The following is a 15,730-nucleotide window of genomic DNA, read 5'->3' as shown; positions in this document are numbered from 1 at the left end:
CGCACATGTTACATAGCCACATATGTATTCATAATTTATAAATCTAAAACTAAGCAAAAGAAGAGACACAAGATAATATCTAAACTCCATAGCAAAGCAATTTGGAAATAAGATCACACTCTGAGAATTAGGTCATGAACTCAACAAAATGGAGGAAGCAAGTCAAAAACTGACTTTTGTGTGTAGGTTGAAGGATTTCCTCCAAGACTGGGGTGTTGTTCTTAGACAATTCTACAGTGGCAGTCCAGTGGCACAGACAATGCCCGTAACCTGTCTAATCTACTTTAATCATTTGCGTGGATAGATCAGAGAAAACCATCACAGAGTTGCTCACTGACACTCCAGAGCTCCCTATAGTAGGAAAAGTCTGCAAGCCCTCAGAGGTGAAAAGGGATTCTTAGCTGGGTGCAGGGGCTCATGCCTGTAATCCCAGCACTTTGGCAGGCTGAGGCGGGTTTATCACGAGGTCAGGAGTTTGAGACCAGCCCGGCCAAGATGGTGAAACCCCGTCTCTACTAAAAATACAAAAATTAGCTGGGCTTGCGTGTGGTAGCACATGCCTGTAATCCCTGCTACTCGGGAGGCTGAGTCAGAAGAATCGCTTGAAGCCGGGAGGCAGAGGTTGCACTGAGCCGAGATCGTGCCACTGAATTCCAGCCTGGGTGACAGAGTGAGACTCCATCAAAAAAAAAAAAAAAAAAAGGGAGCCTTAGCCAAAAGAGTCGGGGAGCTGATCCTGCTGGCAGTCTACTTAGCTAGACCACAGCTCCATGAGCTATAGGGACATTTTATAAAGGCTTCTGAATTCTTTTCGCATTACTTTAGTAATTGCCAAAGCAACTTTCTAATTATGATCTAGCTTCTAACTTAATAGCTTGTCTACGGGAAAAGAAACTGCTGATCGCATGGATTTTATTCTTGTTATTAAAGTAATGCTAGCTTTATTATAATTAATAATGATGAGAGCTAATATTTCTGGTGTGCTTATCCCATTTGATCCTCACAATAACCTTAATCCTATCAACAGGCAGCATAGGAAAGTGATAAAAAGCAACAGACTGCCAAGATTCAAATCCCAGCTCAACCCTGAATAGCTGCGTAACCTTGAGCAAGACATTAAGCCCCTTTGGGCCTCAGTTTCCTCACTGTAAAGAGAGGATAATGGTAGTGCCTGCCTCATAGGGTTTTCTCCTAAAGCACCTGGCATACACTAGGCACAGTATAAATGTTATAATTCCCGTTTTACAGACAAAACAACTGAGACAGCGCTTGGCATACGGTGAGCACAATATAAATGTTTGCTATTATTCCCATTTTATAGACAAAACAACTGAGGCTCAAAGTGGTAAAGTAACTTGCCAAAGTTCCATAGCTAGTAAATGGCAGCTGGTCTAACCCAGACATCTTAGACTTCAGACCCAGTGTGCCAAACCACTGTGCTGTATAAACTGAATACTCAAGTTGCCGTGACAATTATCTAGAAAGGTAAATTAACCTGTTTATCTCTTGGGTCCTTTTCAACCGTGGGGCCTCTCTTGGCTAGGTGATTTACTCAATACCTGATCATCGCCCTTGCAGGCTGAAAATGCAAGATGCCAGGCCTCTGAAACAGAACACCCAACTCCTCAGCTGAGACCTGGTCTGGCCCAGCTGCAGCCAATGCATCTCCCACGACAGAGGTTTGCTGCCCTCTCTGACTAGGTACTGAACTCTGAAATTCTGAAAGACTACCCTGGGAATTTTCGTCATTGAGATTTCGGCTTCTAACAATACGCCAATGAAAAAATATCACCCTAGACAGATTCAGATGATCCCAACCCTGTCTTCAGCGGGCCATAGGCAATGGTTCTTCCTTCAACATCTTTCTAACCTACCTAGACCAAAATACACTATATCTGTGAAGGGTCTGGAAACTGGGAAATGGTCCAAATGTCATCATCTCTCAGGGGCCTCCACTGTACTGTAGAAAATGCACAGGGAATGAGCCTACCTCCTGTTCCACTTCTGCCACTAGCAACCATGTGAACTCTGAGAAGCCTCTTTGCCTGTCTGAGCTTTGGTTTCTCCTTCTGTGGTGCAGAAACACTGGACTAGATGATCTATACATTCCCTTCCTTTCTCTGATCTTTATTTCCATGTTTTCATTCAGAGCCAGATCTCAGTCTGATTTGACCACATTCAAAAACAACTCACAATAAACTCTCACTTTAGGGAGATACACACACGCCGATTTCCATAATGCATAAATGGAAAGCAATGCTGTTGCTATTTGCAGTTGTGAAGGGACAAAGCCGCTTTCAAAACCCCAACATGAGCTGCTGGAACCAGTGACAGGGAAAAATCTATTAGTCCAATAACCATAAATTACATGAAACGTATGGAGTGGAAGCTTTTATTCCTGAGAGTAAGAAGCAATAAACTGGGCCTATTCCTAATCTGGTTGATGCCAGTCAGCCCAGATTACATGTGTATGTGTATGCCTGAGTGTGTGTGCACAAATGAGAAAGTACTGTGAACATCTGAAGTAAGGACCATAATTCATTACGATGATCATCTCAAAATGATATCAGATAGCTTATCAAAGATACTAGAGTGATTCATAATCTTACTTTTGGCCCTATACAGACAAAATACTTGCTGCTAAATCAGCGATGCAAATATACTTTTGAATTAGGCTGCACAGAACAGATAAATTGAGAAAGTAAGCAAGGGTTCACCACATGGACTTTCAATGATGGTGGTTTGATATCTAAAAATACTCTTTTCATCATCAGCATGTATAAAATGTAACTACTTATTGATTGGTTTTTTCTTCTTCCCAACATCGTTGTAATTTATATTTTTATGATTTAAAGCTACTTTAAGATGGCTCCATTGAATAAAATTAATGCCATCAAGTAACTATTCTATATATCTTTTCAGAAGTCTGATTCATAAAAAATGCAAACTATAGATGATGAATTTCTCCACACATTTTTTAGAAGTTTCATAATCTTTGTAGCATAATTTCTTAATGGCCCAATAGTACTGAATCATCAAATTTTTATGCAATATATTTGGTACAGTGGCACTGTAATAAGAAAGGAGAAAAAAAGACAAATGATCCAGAAAGCTGAGGTATGTTATAGGTAATGACCAGACTATTATTCTAAATGATAATGCCACGCTTGCCCTGAATACTTTGCCTAATTAGACTTCACATGAGAAAAAAAAAAGCTTTAATATTTAACAAGTATAATGGTGCAATCAATGTGCACCAATCAGGCTCGATAAGGAGTATTGCTTATTAAAAAGAAAGACAGATGGCTACATGAAAGGTATAATCATTAAAAGTAAGACCTCACAGACTCCAACTGTGAACACCAGCCACGTTCTTTAAAATTGCCACCAACCACAGAAGCTCAATGCATATTTAGTCCTGTCCTCATGCTCAGCGGACCACAGATACACTCACATCATAGATTGAATAAAATAACTTGGTTCAAATAGATTGTCTTTGCTGTTTCTCAAAAACCATCTTTTCTTAACCACTTTTGCTGATGTCAGAATCCCAGAGAGTCCAGATGTCCAACATGTCTCTTATAATCGTTTCAGCTAGGTAATTAGTCCTCCTTTTTATTACCTTCAAGAACACTTAATGTGTTGGAAGGCTTCCTGCCTCTATTAAATCCAGCCAGCCTGCCACAAGAGTATGAATATATAATTTGTTTATAGGTAGCTTTTAAGAAAACACATAGTATGTAGGAATATAATTGAAAACAGGCATGCTTATAAACTGAAAATTATAATAAAAGAGATCTCTAAAGGTGAGTTTTCTGTTTGGTTTCTCCAAGGTCAGATTTACACTCAAATACAGGGGTCCTTGAATGTGATTTGTCTACTGATGAACACAGTTTTTATTAACCATGTCGACTATTAAATTGCTTCATTTACTCTTTCCACCCACCTTTATCAAGAACCTTCTGTGCCTACACACTGTACTATACTTGCCACACTTTTGGGAAGACATTATAAAATTGTGTAAACTATGGTCCCTATACTCCAGGAGTCTATAATTTGGTCCAAATGTAGTGTAAACACAGCTAAAACATCCACTGCCAAAGTATTTTTGTATGTGTTGAAAAAATAAATTCTACAAATAAAATACTTCAAACAGGGTTTAGCACATATTAAAACTTCCTAATCTTCTGCCATTTCTAGATTACCAGAAGAAAAACGAGCCTTAATTTAACTGAAAAGCCAACTATTCACCCCTTGACTTAGATACAATAATACCCATATCCACATCTTATCTCTCTTTCGGTACATACAATCCCACTTTTGATACATAATAACTGTACATACTTATGGAGTACATTTGGTTTTTGATATATGTGCACAATGTGTAAGTGATCAAATCAAGGCATACAATCCAATTTTTTACTTGTGTCCCTAAAGAAACTGCTCAGAACCAATCTTACCAAGTGTTTCCAGGAAGATCATAGATTTGAAATACAGAGAAAAAAGGATTTCAAACTTTAATTCACCAGCTGGATGTGTACAGATGAAGCTAAGGTCATTTAGAGTCCATTTGATTCATGAAGCTTTTTGCCACTATTTCCAATTCTGATGTTGTAACATAAACAGGAAATAAAAATACATCCCTGTGCCTTGAAGTACGCAGTGAGAGCTCACCATCCCCAGGGAATATCTGTGACTGAAATGCGAGGGGTTCATGTCCAGGTCCTGCTGCTCACAGCACAGAAAACCAATCTCCGAGAAAACACGTATTGCCAGGGAAGAAGGTTTTAATCAGACAGCATCTCCCTGACCCACTAAAATTAGGAGTTTATATAGCAGGGAAGGAATGTAAGTACACAACGGAAAACAGGAATTAGGGAGGGGTAAGGAAGGGGAGTTGGCCAACAGGAAGCAGGTGGTCAGTTAGGCAATTACAATGGATGAATGGTCTGGGGTTTGTTCAGACTTGGTGATCTGGTAAGTTTCAGCTCCTTGGTAATATCTGGGAGTCCTGAGTGTTGGTTTTCTGAGAAAGGAACTCAGATAAGACAAATGTAAGTTTCTTAAGTTTTCTATGTTTATTCAAAAGAAGCCATAAACATCAGTTCTATGGGAAAATTGGACCAGTTTCAGATGCCCCATGGGTCAGTAAGCCCTAGCGTAGTAATATATTCCTTTCCTTGTATTTCAATCTCCTGTGAGCTCCTGGGGTCAGAATCCCCTGTCTGTTCATCTATGTAACTCCAGCATCAAGCACAATGCGAGGCATACAGTAGAAGTCAAAAACTAGATTCTGAACAACTTGAGAGTAGGCATCTTGGTAGTTCATTATTATAAGGGGCACCTAAAACTATCTGCCTATTGGGCATGGTACCTAATGATGTTGCAGAGCCCATCAAGTGCAGATTGATGAAAATAAGGAACCTGGGTTCTATTCTCAACAACATCATTCATTCCACTAAGTAGCTGGGTCATCTTAGAAAAGTCACTTAGCCTCTCTGAGCCTCTATTGCTCATCTTCAGATTAGATGGATAGTACAGGTCATCTCAAACATGCTATTATTTCTGCAAAACACTGTTGTTAGATCAAATGATCTGAGGTGTTATTATTTCTGTTGATATATTTTTGCTAATCATTGGTTCTCTCGTGAATTCCAACTCCAACATGTTATTGACAAGATTATTAAATGAAGCCTACAAGTCCTCCAGGAATGAAGTATCTCTTTCAAATGCATGATTTTGCCATTTCAAAGATTTCTAGCTCATGTAAATTAAATAAACAAATATGGTCAGCTTTATTCAAAGCTTTGCCATCCATTCTCTGCCCTTCTTTCCTACATGATGGAGAGCAATGGCAATACTTGGCGATTTCACACACTGGCATCACTGGCATGTCATCTGCCCCAAGAATAACACAACCATCACTTATGGACACCAGGGAAAGGGATTTAAAGAGCCAGTGCCTCCCACATGCCTTCACTTCAGTGGGTGGCCAGCTCCACAAGCCAAAGAAGCCCCTCCTCATGCTTTCAAGCAACCAGACAATTTTACAAGGAACCCACATTCACATCCCATCCCACTTTGGTGAAAAGTACAAAAAGTCACTGGTTACCCTATGTGCACCAATAAAATTCACTATCTTGAGAGGATAGAGAAAAAATGCAGTCCTGGTACTTAGCCAGCAAATAATTCCTGGTTGGTTCAAGACTTCAATGTCTTGAGTGGGAGAGAAAGCAAAAAAAAGCCAGTAGTTCCTGTATTTCCTCCAACTTCATTTTCCATTAGAACACCAAACGTGAAGATACTGGTTCTACATACAGGGTCTAAGGAGGTGTTCCCTGAGGCCTCTGTTATCCACACTAACAATGCCCCAAGCACTGGTGCAGACTCATTCTTGGAAGAAGGCAAAAAGCTAACTCCAGTGAAGCTGGATAAATTCCTTTTTATACCCAGGTATATTAATGGGGAAAACCCTCAGGATTTTTAGTGACTTCAGTGAATAATATGTTCTCTACAAAGGAAAGCTATTTTTGAGAGCACCCCAGACCCAAAATGTTGAACCAGCTTACTCGATCCAACAGAGTAACTATTTTCTGCTCAGATTTTGGCTTCAGCCACCCTCTGGACTGATGAATCAATTCACAGTCCACAAATTTCATTGCTTTGCATTTGATTAAATTCCTACTTTATGGATTAAGAATTTGCTCATGGCTACAGAGTGAGTCAGCTACAGAGCTCTGTCTCCACCAAGATAGTTTCCTACTGCAGAAAATTGCCTACACCTCCATTTGGAGGAGAAGTAAAAAAAAAAAAAAAAAAAAAGAAAGAAAAGAAAAAGCCTCAAACTCAGCTCTCTCCTGTTATTCAGGCCCAGAAATACATGGGCCATAAGTTTAGTTAAAAGATGAAAGAAATCTCCCCGCCAAAAAGCATGCTTTAGACAACTTGGAGGTCATAGGTATATCCAAAGAAATATCCCTGCAAGCCAAAAAACACGTGAAGAAATGCTCATCATCACTGGCCATCAGAGAAATGCAAATCAAAACCACAGTGAGATACCAGTTAGAATGGCCATCATTAAAAAATCTGGAAACAACAGGTGCTGGAGAGGATGTGGAGAAATAGGAACACTTTTACACTGTTGGTGGGACTGTCAACTAGTTCAACCATTGTGGAAGTCAGTGTGGCGATTCCTCAGGGATCTCGAACTAGAAATATCATTTGACCCAGCCATCCCATTACTGGGTATATACCCAAAGGACTATAAATCATGCTGCTATAAAGACACATGCACACGTATGTTTATTGCGGCACTATTCACAATAGCAAAGAGTTGGAACCAACCCAAATGTCCAACAACGATAGACTGGATTAAGAAAATGTGGCACATATACACCATGGAATACTATGCAGCCATAAAAAATGATGAGTTCGTGTCCTTTGTAGGGACATGGATGAAACTGGAAAACATCATTCTCAGTAAACTATCGCAAGGACAAAAAACCAAACACCGCATGTTCTCACTCATAGGTGGGAATTGAACAATGAGAACTCATGGACACAGGAAGGGGAACATCATGCTCCGGGGACTGTTGTGGGGTGGGGGGAGGGGGGAGGGACAGCATTAGGAGATACACCTAATGCTAAATGACGAGTTAATGGGTGCAGGAAATCAACATGGCACATGGATACATATGTAACAAACCTGCACATTGTGCACATGTACCCTAAAACCCTAAAGTATAATAAAAAAAAAAATAAAAAATACAAAATAAAAAAAAAAAATCAAGTATGTTAACACATAAAAAAAAAAAAAAAAAGAAATATCCCTGCAAAATACAAGTCTCCTCCCTTGTTCACCCATTATGTAGCCATAAATGTACTCAAAAAAAAATCTTACTTCTATGCATATAAGATACTCAAAGGTAACCTGGAAATTTTAAGTTACTTATATGTATGGAGGTCCAAGAAGATGTATCTATTTCCTATCCTCTTGTATAAAGAGTAGATGGTAAATAATAAAAGAAAAGCTGTTACCTTTCGAGTAACTAATTAAAGTAGCCAGGGGACATTAGGAATTCATCATTTAACAGCAAGTCCTAGTTGTTCCTCTCAGTCTAGAACTTCGAAGATATCAAAGGATTTCTGGGATTAGTTTCCAAATCCAACCACCTTATGATAGTGACAGGCACACAGTAGGTATTCAAGACATATTTGATTATAATAATCTAGAACTTACACATTTAAAAAACTAAGAATAGAAATAGGAGATATAAGGCCTAAAGCAAATATAGCATGCTCTTCCTCATCTTCCAAATGCTCCTTGACACTCGTTTTCTTTTCCATGTTTCTTTCCCATCCCTCTCCGCCATAACAACAGTTGATACATATATCAAGGATTTACCATGTGCTGCAGTGTTTACGTACATTAGCTCAATGACTCAGCAAACCACTCAATAAAATAAGCATGATTATCCCCCCATTTTATGGATGAGAAACAGGAATCTAAAGAATTAAGTAGGCTGGGTGTGGTGGCTCACATCTGTAAACCCAGCACTTTGGGACGCCAAGGAGGGTGGATCACCTCAGGTCAGGAGTTCGAGACCAACCTGCCAACATGGTGAATCCTCGACTCTGCCAAAAATACAAAAATTAGCCGGGTGTGGTGGCGAGCGCCTGTAATCCCAGCTACGTGGGAGGCTGAGGCAGGAGAATCTGTTGAACCTGGGAGGCAGAGGTTGCGGTGAGCCGAGATTGCACCACCACACTCCAACCTGGGCAACAGAGTGAGACTCCATCTCAAAAAAAAAAAAAAAAATTAAGGAACTTGCCCAAGTTCACAGAGTTAAAAAGTGAGGTTGTTGTGCATGACTCCATCTCCCAGGCCCGTTCACCAGGGGTGCTGTTTCTTTATTCAGTTCATTGGTTCCCAGGTTTTTTCACTTATTTGTGTGTTTTGCATATGCTCATGATACTAATATTCCCAAGAATCATTTGAACTAACTTGGGTTTCATTTCAAGGACTATTCTTCTTCCCACTAAGCTGTCCTTCTGTTTTTTTTTTTTTTAAAGTTTGCTTGTTCAATTCATTTTAATACACTCTATTAGTTCCACAAAATGGGCTTTTGAAAATTACAGTAACTTGCTTGAAACAAACTGTTCTCCAATTTGATACTGTTTTTAAATTTTTGGCTTTAAAAAAAAAAAAAGCCTGAATCAAGCTTCTCGTGCACCTGGGCAGGTTCTGTTTGCTTATTCACAGAAGGGCTGGTTTATGCCTATATGCCATGGCATAATAAATAATGAGTTAAGGCTTCCTGCTCCTGGCTGAGGTAGACGCTTCTGAACTGTAATGATTTTGTAAAATCCATGTTCCCTCCCTACCACACACAACATCTACCCTGGTCACCAAACAAGGTGGCTCATTATCATAAAACCACTTGAAACATCTCACTAAAGACCATCCCTGATCTAACAACACAGACTACTATACAGAACTGCAAGCAGGGCCCTATACAGGCCTCCATGGATCTGGCTCCCTGCATCATAGTGAAACAGACTTGGATGTAATTAACCAAATCCCCAACTGGCGGTGGGAGGGGGAAGGCTCATTTCTCCTGCGACAATAGCTACCCCTTAAAGATCTCCAGTAGTTATTGCCAGACAACTAATAATTTTGATTTAGCTACTCACTGACAGGGGATGTACTGCTTTTGGAAAAATCCTGCAGTGGGAGGCCAGGGAGCCAGAAGTCCATAAGAGGCAATGCACCAATCTGGAGAGGTACCAGGCTGCAGCTCTCCTCTGAGCTTTTCAGTAGAAGCCATCCGGCTAGTGCAGCACAGCTGAGCCCCTGACCCAGCCTTGGACCCCTCAAAAAATGGTCACTTATATGCCCCTGCATCCTGGATCCCCAACCCCTTCTGTTCAGCTGACCTCCAACTTCATTTCTGACTTGTTCCAACTTCCATGAGACCTGAGTTCTTGATTTCTTCTTAAAATAGCTTCTCCCTTACCCCTTGTACCCAAATCTTATTCTACACCATAGGTACCTCTCTTGGGCTCCAAGCTGCCATTTGCCTCCTGGCCATCCTCTTTGGCCAGCTTAGGTAACAACCAAGGGTCACAGGGACCCTACACTGCTGCCAGGTTTGTCCCAGCCTCTGGTGGAAGAACCAGAAAACGACATTCTAAAGGAAATGATCACACTCGGCCTTGGATTTTAGATACTTTTATCTCTACGACCACTCTGTTAGTAGGGGGCAGCGGGGAAGAGGGAAGGGAAGGGAGAGGTTGAGAGGAGACAGATGAGAAGAAAGAAGAAAACAGACACTGCTATTGGTTGGTACCTACTACTTCCTGGTGGCTTGGAACCTTACCTATAGCTTTCGTTTAAATCTTGCAACAAGCCTATAAGATGTTATTATTCCCATTTTGCATATGAGGAAGCTAAGCCTCAGAGATGTTTAGTAATGGAACAAGGTCCCCGAGTCAGTAAGGAGTAGAGCTGGGATTCAAACCCCAGGTTGTCCACCACCAAAGTCTCAAACTCTTCCTCTCTCCTGCACTGTCTTCACATCTTGGTATTCCCTGCAGTGTCTGGCAGAGTACCTTCATAGAACAGGTGCATAAAAGTGTTTGGTAGATGAATGCATGAATGGTTGACTCCAGCCTTAATACCTTAATATTCTGCAACCCACACACTTGATCTTATTCATACTTTTTTGCTTGTAACATGCCTGCCAAATGCCTTGATCGGAAGTTAGATGTTAAACAGAGATGTTGCTCTACATTGTATTTTTGAGCAGCTAGAAAAAGCTACATACACAAACCTATAAATTAAAAGTGCTGAAGCAGACCCTCTGATAAAAGTTATTTTGTTATCTTGCTCCATCATGCCCAGAAATGGAGACAAATGCAATACTGTAAGGAAAATCAATGTTTCCACGTCAGAACTCAAAGACCTTTTCCAGGCTGCCTATTCAATGAGTATTTATGCTGGAAAAGACAGCAAAGAAGTCATGAGCTCAGGTCCTGGAGCCAGGCAGACATGCACTAAGGCCCAGCTACACCACTTACTAGCTGACCTTGACTTGCTTCCTAAATCTTAGTGTTCTCATCTGTAAAACGCAGATAATAAGAATGCACAGTTCCTAAGTTCCTGGCTGTGCTGATTAAATGAAGAACTCATGTACCACACTAAGCAGAGTACCTGCTACATATTTAAGGGCTCCATCAGTGTTAACCATTTTTATCATGGGAAGAGAATTGTGATAGAAGTGAAACAAGAAACCTTAAATGAATTACTTACCTTTGCAAACATTATTATAAGCACTAAGTTTACCTGAATCCCCGGTTCCAGATTATTGTGACTACTAGAATGATCTACTCTGAAAGCAATGCAGTCAATAATGATAATATTAATAACAACAACCAACAGTTATATATTGGTATGGTTTGGTTCTGTGCCCCCACCCAAATCTCATGTCAAATTATAATCCCCACATATGGAAAGAGGGGCCTTGTGGGAGGTGACTGAATCATAGGGGCAGACTTCTCCCTTGCTGTTCTCGTGATAGAGTTCTCACGAGATCTGGTTGTTTGCAAGTCTGTGGCACTTCCCCCTTGGCTCTCTCTCTCCTGTTGCCATGTGAAGATGTGCTTGCTTCTCCTTCACTTTCTGCCATGATTGTAAGTTTCCTGAGGCCTCCCCAGCCATGACCCCTGTGCAACCTCTGGAACTGTGAGTCAACTGAACCTCTTTTCTTCATAAACTACCCAGTCCCAGGTAGTTCTTTACAGCAATGTGAGAACAGACTAATACATGTGTATATTTATATATATATATATAACATTTTTAAAATTGTATATATTATATAAAATATACAATGTTATACAATATATTTTTATATGATATGATAATGATGATGATAAATGATATATATTATTGTATGATATATAATATAAAATGTTATATATTATATGATATGTATTATATGACACATATCACATATAATAGTATATATTTATATCATATACTATATACTATATATCTTATATGATATATAAAATATACACACACACATATATAACCTTTACTATCCTCCAGACATTGTTCTAACCACTTTTACAGACAAAAGCGTCAAACAAAGTTATGCAGGTTGTGCCACACGTGTGCCCTGCAGGAACTTCAGCCCACTCTCTGCTGACCAGGCTGAGCACCCGACATGGGACAGTCTACCACAGAGGGAGGGGTTCCTAGCACAGCCCCGTGTACATATATTGACCTATTGACTGATGCATTAATTTTAGCACATTTTTTAACACTTAAGAAACAGAAGTAGAAAGTCACTTTTGAGAGAACACAGAGCCGAAGTCAGAGACCACCATTTTAGTAATTTTATTAACAGAATAGATGAACATACCACAAAAATCACCAGTGACCTGTTCCTAGTATTAAGCTGCAGTGCTGTGTGCCCACGTGCCTTAAGAATACAAAAACAAGGCTGGCCCTCAGTATAAATGGACAATTCACATCTACCTCCTCCCCTTTTCCTGCTTTTCTTTTCCTGCATCAACTCAAATGCCCTTTGTGTGTGAAAATGAAACAAATTATCAAATATGACTCCCGGGTAACTGAATGTTATGTTTTATGCATTGCCTAAAAACAGCAACAAAAATTATCTGTCCTGCAAAGTAATGTTTCCCCAAGTCATAGGTTCAAAACATGAAATTCCAGCAAACAATTATTTTTGTGCAAGCACACCTCCGAAGTGCTGGTTCCTAAAAATGACTCCCAGGTTTAAAGACTCATTCATTTCCTCTCAACTCAGCCATTCATAACCTTGTTCAGCTTGGAGCTCTTGCCCAAACTAAATTGTCCCATCCTGCATAAAGCTTTGTACCTATCATCTTGGCGTGGACTCAGCTTCAGTCTGCGAAGATGAAGGAGAGGCAGGGAGACACCATGGCCTTTGCTAGCTGGGGGTCTGAGGATAAGCCAAACTCTTGCAGTTCTGGGGAAGCATTAGTTTGTGCAAATGGGACCTCTATAACCTTTTCGTGTGCACAGAATCCTAAAAGTAATCCAAAACATTTAGCTTAATCAGAGGGAAATGATATTTAAAATGTTCTACAACCTTCATCCAAAAGTTATTCCTCTTACTCTGTTCTCTTAAGACTACTGACCTAGACCTTGATTTTCAAAAAAACCAGATTGTCTTACTGTAAAATCCTGCTATGTAAAAATCAGAATTGGATGTCTGATAATTTTCCAAACTCAGAGACATTCTGCTAGATAAGCCAGGAAAACCACTGGTAAGATTTAAGACCTACGATGGGCTAAACTGCTCTCTGTTGCTAGTTTTTGTTATGGTTTGTTTGGGTTTTGTTGATTTGCTTCTGAGACAAGGTCTTGAGATGTTGCCTAGTGTGGTTTTGATCTATTGAGTGCTTCAGAAATCCTACTACCTCAGCCTCCCAAGTAGCTGGGACCACCACACCTGGGTCTAACTGTTTCTAATTTTACTTACAGATTAAAGGTATTTAGTTTGTCACTCGAATTAAATTTCATGAAAAACCTGAAAATATAATGTTCTCATTCATTTACATAAAATATGGCAATATTTTCAGTAATAACGTTTGTTTATATACATTGTCAGTAATTTTTCTACCAAATAGCAAATTATTTCTGACAAATAAAAACACAAGCAAATAAAAACTTCTTCAAGTTGTTCAATAAATATTCTCAAGCTTGACTAACTTCACTCACATTAGAATTTAGAAATAAGAGGTCTTTTCAAAAACACATAGAAGAAAGGCGCCTTTCAGTGATGCATCTTGGAATGTGATAAAACACTATTTAAAGGTGAGATTCAATGTGGCTCCATTATTTTTTTTTTTTTGAGTCTCACTCTGTTGCCCAGGCTGGAGGGCAGTGGCGTGATCTCGGCTCAATGCAACCTCCGCCTCCCGGGTTCAAGCGATTCTCCTGCCTCAGCCTCCTGGGTAGCTAGGATTACAGGCATGTGCCACCACGCCCAGCTAATTTTTGTATTTTTAGTAGAGGTGGGGTTTCGCCCTGTTGGCCAGGCTGGTCTCAAACTCTTGACCTCAAGGTATTCGCCTGCCTCAGCCTCCCAAAGTGCTGGGATTATAGACATGAGACATTTTTTAAAAAGGAAAGAGAACCAGAAGCTTCTGCTAGCCAGATGAAATTCCTTGAAAAACAACTTATATTGCTGTTAGTGCTACAAATATCTATTTAGGAAATAAAACCATTTTAAACACATTAAAAGATAAAAATAAGCAGTACCAAACCACTGAAATACTAGATGAAAACCATATACATATTTTTTTTTCAAAGTTTTAAAAAATCATACATTTGGAAATTAGGATATATAAAATACAAATCCAAATTCTTACACCTCTTTTAAGCCCTTAACTCTAAAGTTATTCAAAAATAGTACCAAATCCATCATTTAAGACCACTTTCATTTATTTTTAGGCCTTTGGCTAATGCTTTTGACACAAGGTTGCCCTTTTCTAATAAAGTATTCCATGTCGTGAACCCAGGAAGTTAAATTTCTTTGCTACCTTAAAGGACAGGATAATGGTAATAAATGACAGCCTGGGGTGATACACTATGCTGAAGAGGCCCCTAGTGGCGAAGTTACTCTCCAACCCGGCTTTATAGGTTTTATAAGACTGCTTCGCCATGAGTGCAAAATCAATGGGTAATAAAGTCTACCTTAGCTTTGCCTCCGTAATAACCTCTATTAGCCCTAATATATAGTAGGGCTAACATTTAGAATCTCAAGGTCCTTTCATCAGGACTTATTAAAAGAAGGATGTGACCCAAAGAATAACTTTAGCACTTTGGGAGGCCGAGGCGGGTGGATCACGAGGTCAGGAGATCGAGACCACAGTGAAACCCCGTCTCTACTAAAAAATACAAAAAATTAGCCGGGCGTGGTGGCGGGCGCCTGCAGTCCCAGCTACTCGGAGAGGCTGAGGCAGGAGAATGGCGTGAACCCGGGAGGCGGAGCTGGCAGTGAGCCAAGATGGCGCGACTGCACTCCAGCCTGGGCGACAGAGCAAGACTCCGTCTCAAAAAAAAAAAAGAATAACTTCATTACATTCTGTATTTTAAATCAACAAATATTTATTTAGTCCTTATGCCCTGCCAAGCACTGTGTTAGACGTGGAGGAAATAGGAAAGATGAGGACCCTTGCAGACCTTACTGTTATTTCTTTTTAACGTAATAACATGGCATTAAGAACAGAGCTAGGGCAATATGAAGATCGGTAAGCACCATTCATCATCATATGAACTTAGGATGGATTCTTAGGAAGATACAAGAAAAAGCTGAAGTATTGCCCCAAAGTTTCAACTGCTTATTTTCAACACCCATACTGGGCAGCATCTGAGATTCTTCAATAAATAATCAATGGATAAATGAATAGAAAGTAGGGTTACAAAGAAGAAGGAATTTTTACAATTTTTTTTAATGTTGAAACATGCTGGAGTTGGGGATCCCTAAATGTAAAGAAAGACAAAAAAAAAAAAGACAACATTTATGAAATGCATACTGTGTGCTCGGGGCACTAGGATAAGTTCCCAAATGTGATTTCCTCCTGCTAAACACCTCTATAAGGCGAGGAGTATTATTGGCATTTTACAAATTAGGACACCAACGCTGGGAAAGGGTAAGTAACTTGCCCAGGGTCA

At 39.9% G+C, this 15,730-nt stretch overlaps 1 protein-coding gene across 6 annotated transcripts in view; it reads right to left on the bottom strand.

Annotated features, from left to right (window-relative positions):
* Window positions 1-15,730, bottom strand: part of CSGALNACT1 (chondroitin sulfate N-acetylgalactosaminyltransferase 1) — a 415,609-nt gene that overhangs the window by 337,790 nt on the left and 62,089 nt on the right. The window lies entirely within an intron of this gene.

The sequence above is a fragment of the Symphalangus syndactylus genome, chromosome 1, assembly GCF_028878055.3.
Source record: "Symphalangus syndactylus isolate Jambi chromosome 1, NHGRI_mSymSyn1-v2.1_pri, whole genome shotgun sequence".
In the NCBI taxonomy this organism is placed as follows: domain Eukaryota; kingdom Metazoa; phylum Chordata; class Mammalia; order Primates; family Hylobatidae; genus Symphalangus; species Symphalangus syndactylus.
This window is presented reverse-complemented; position numbering and strand designations above follow the sequence as displayed.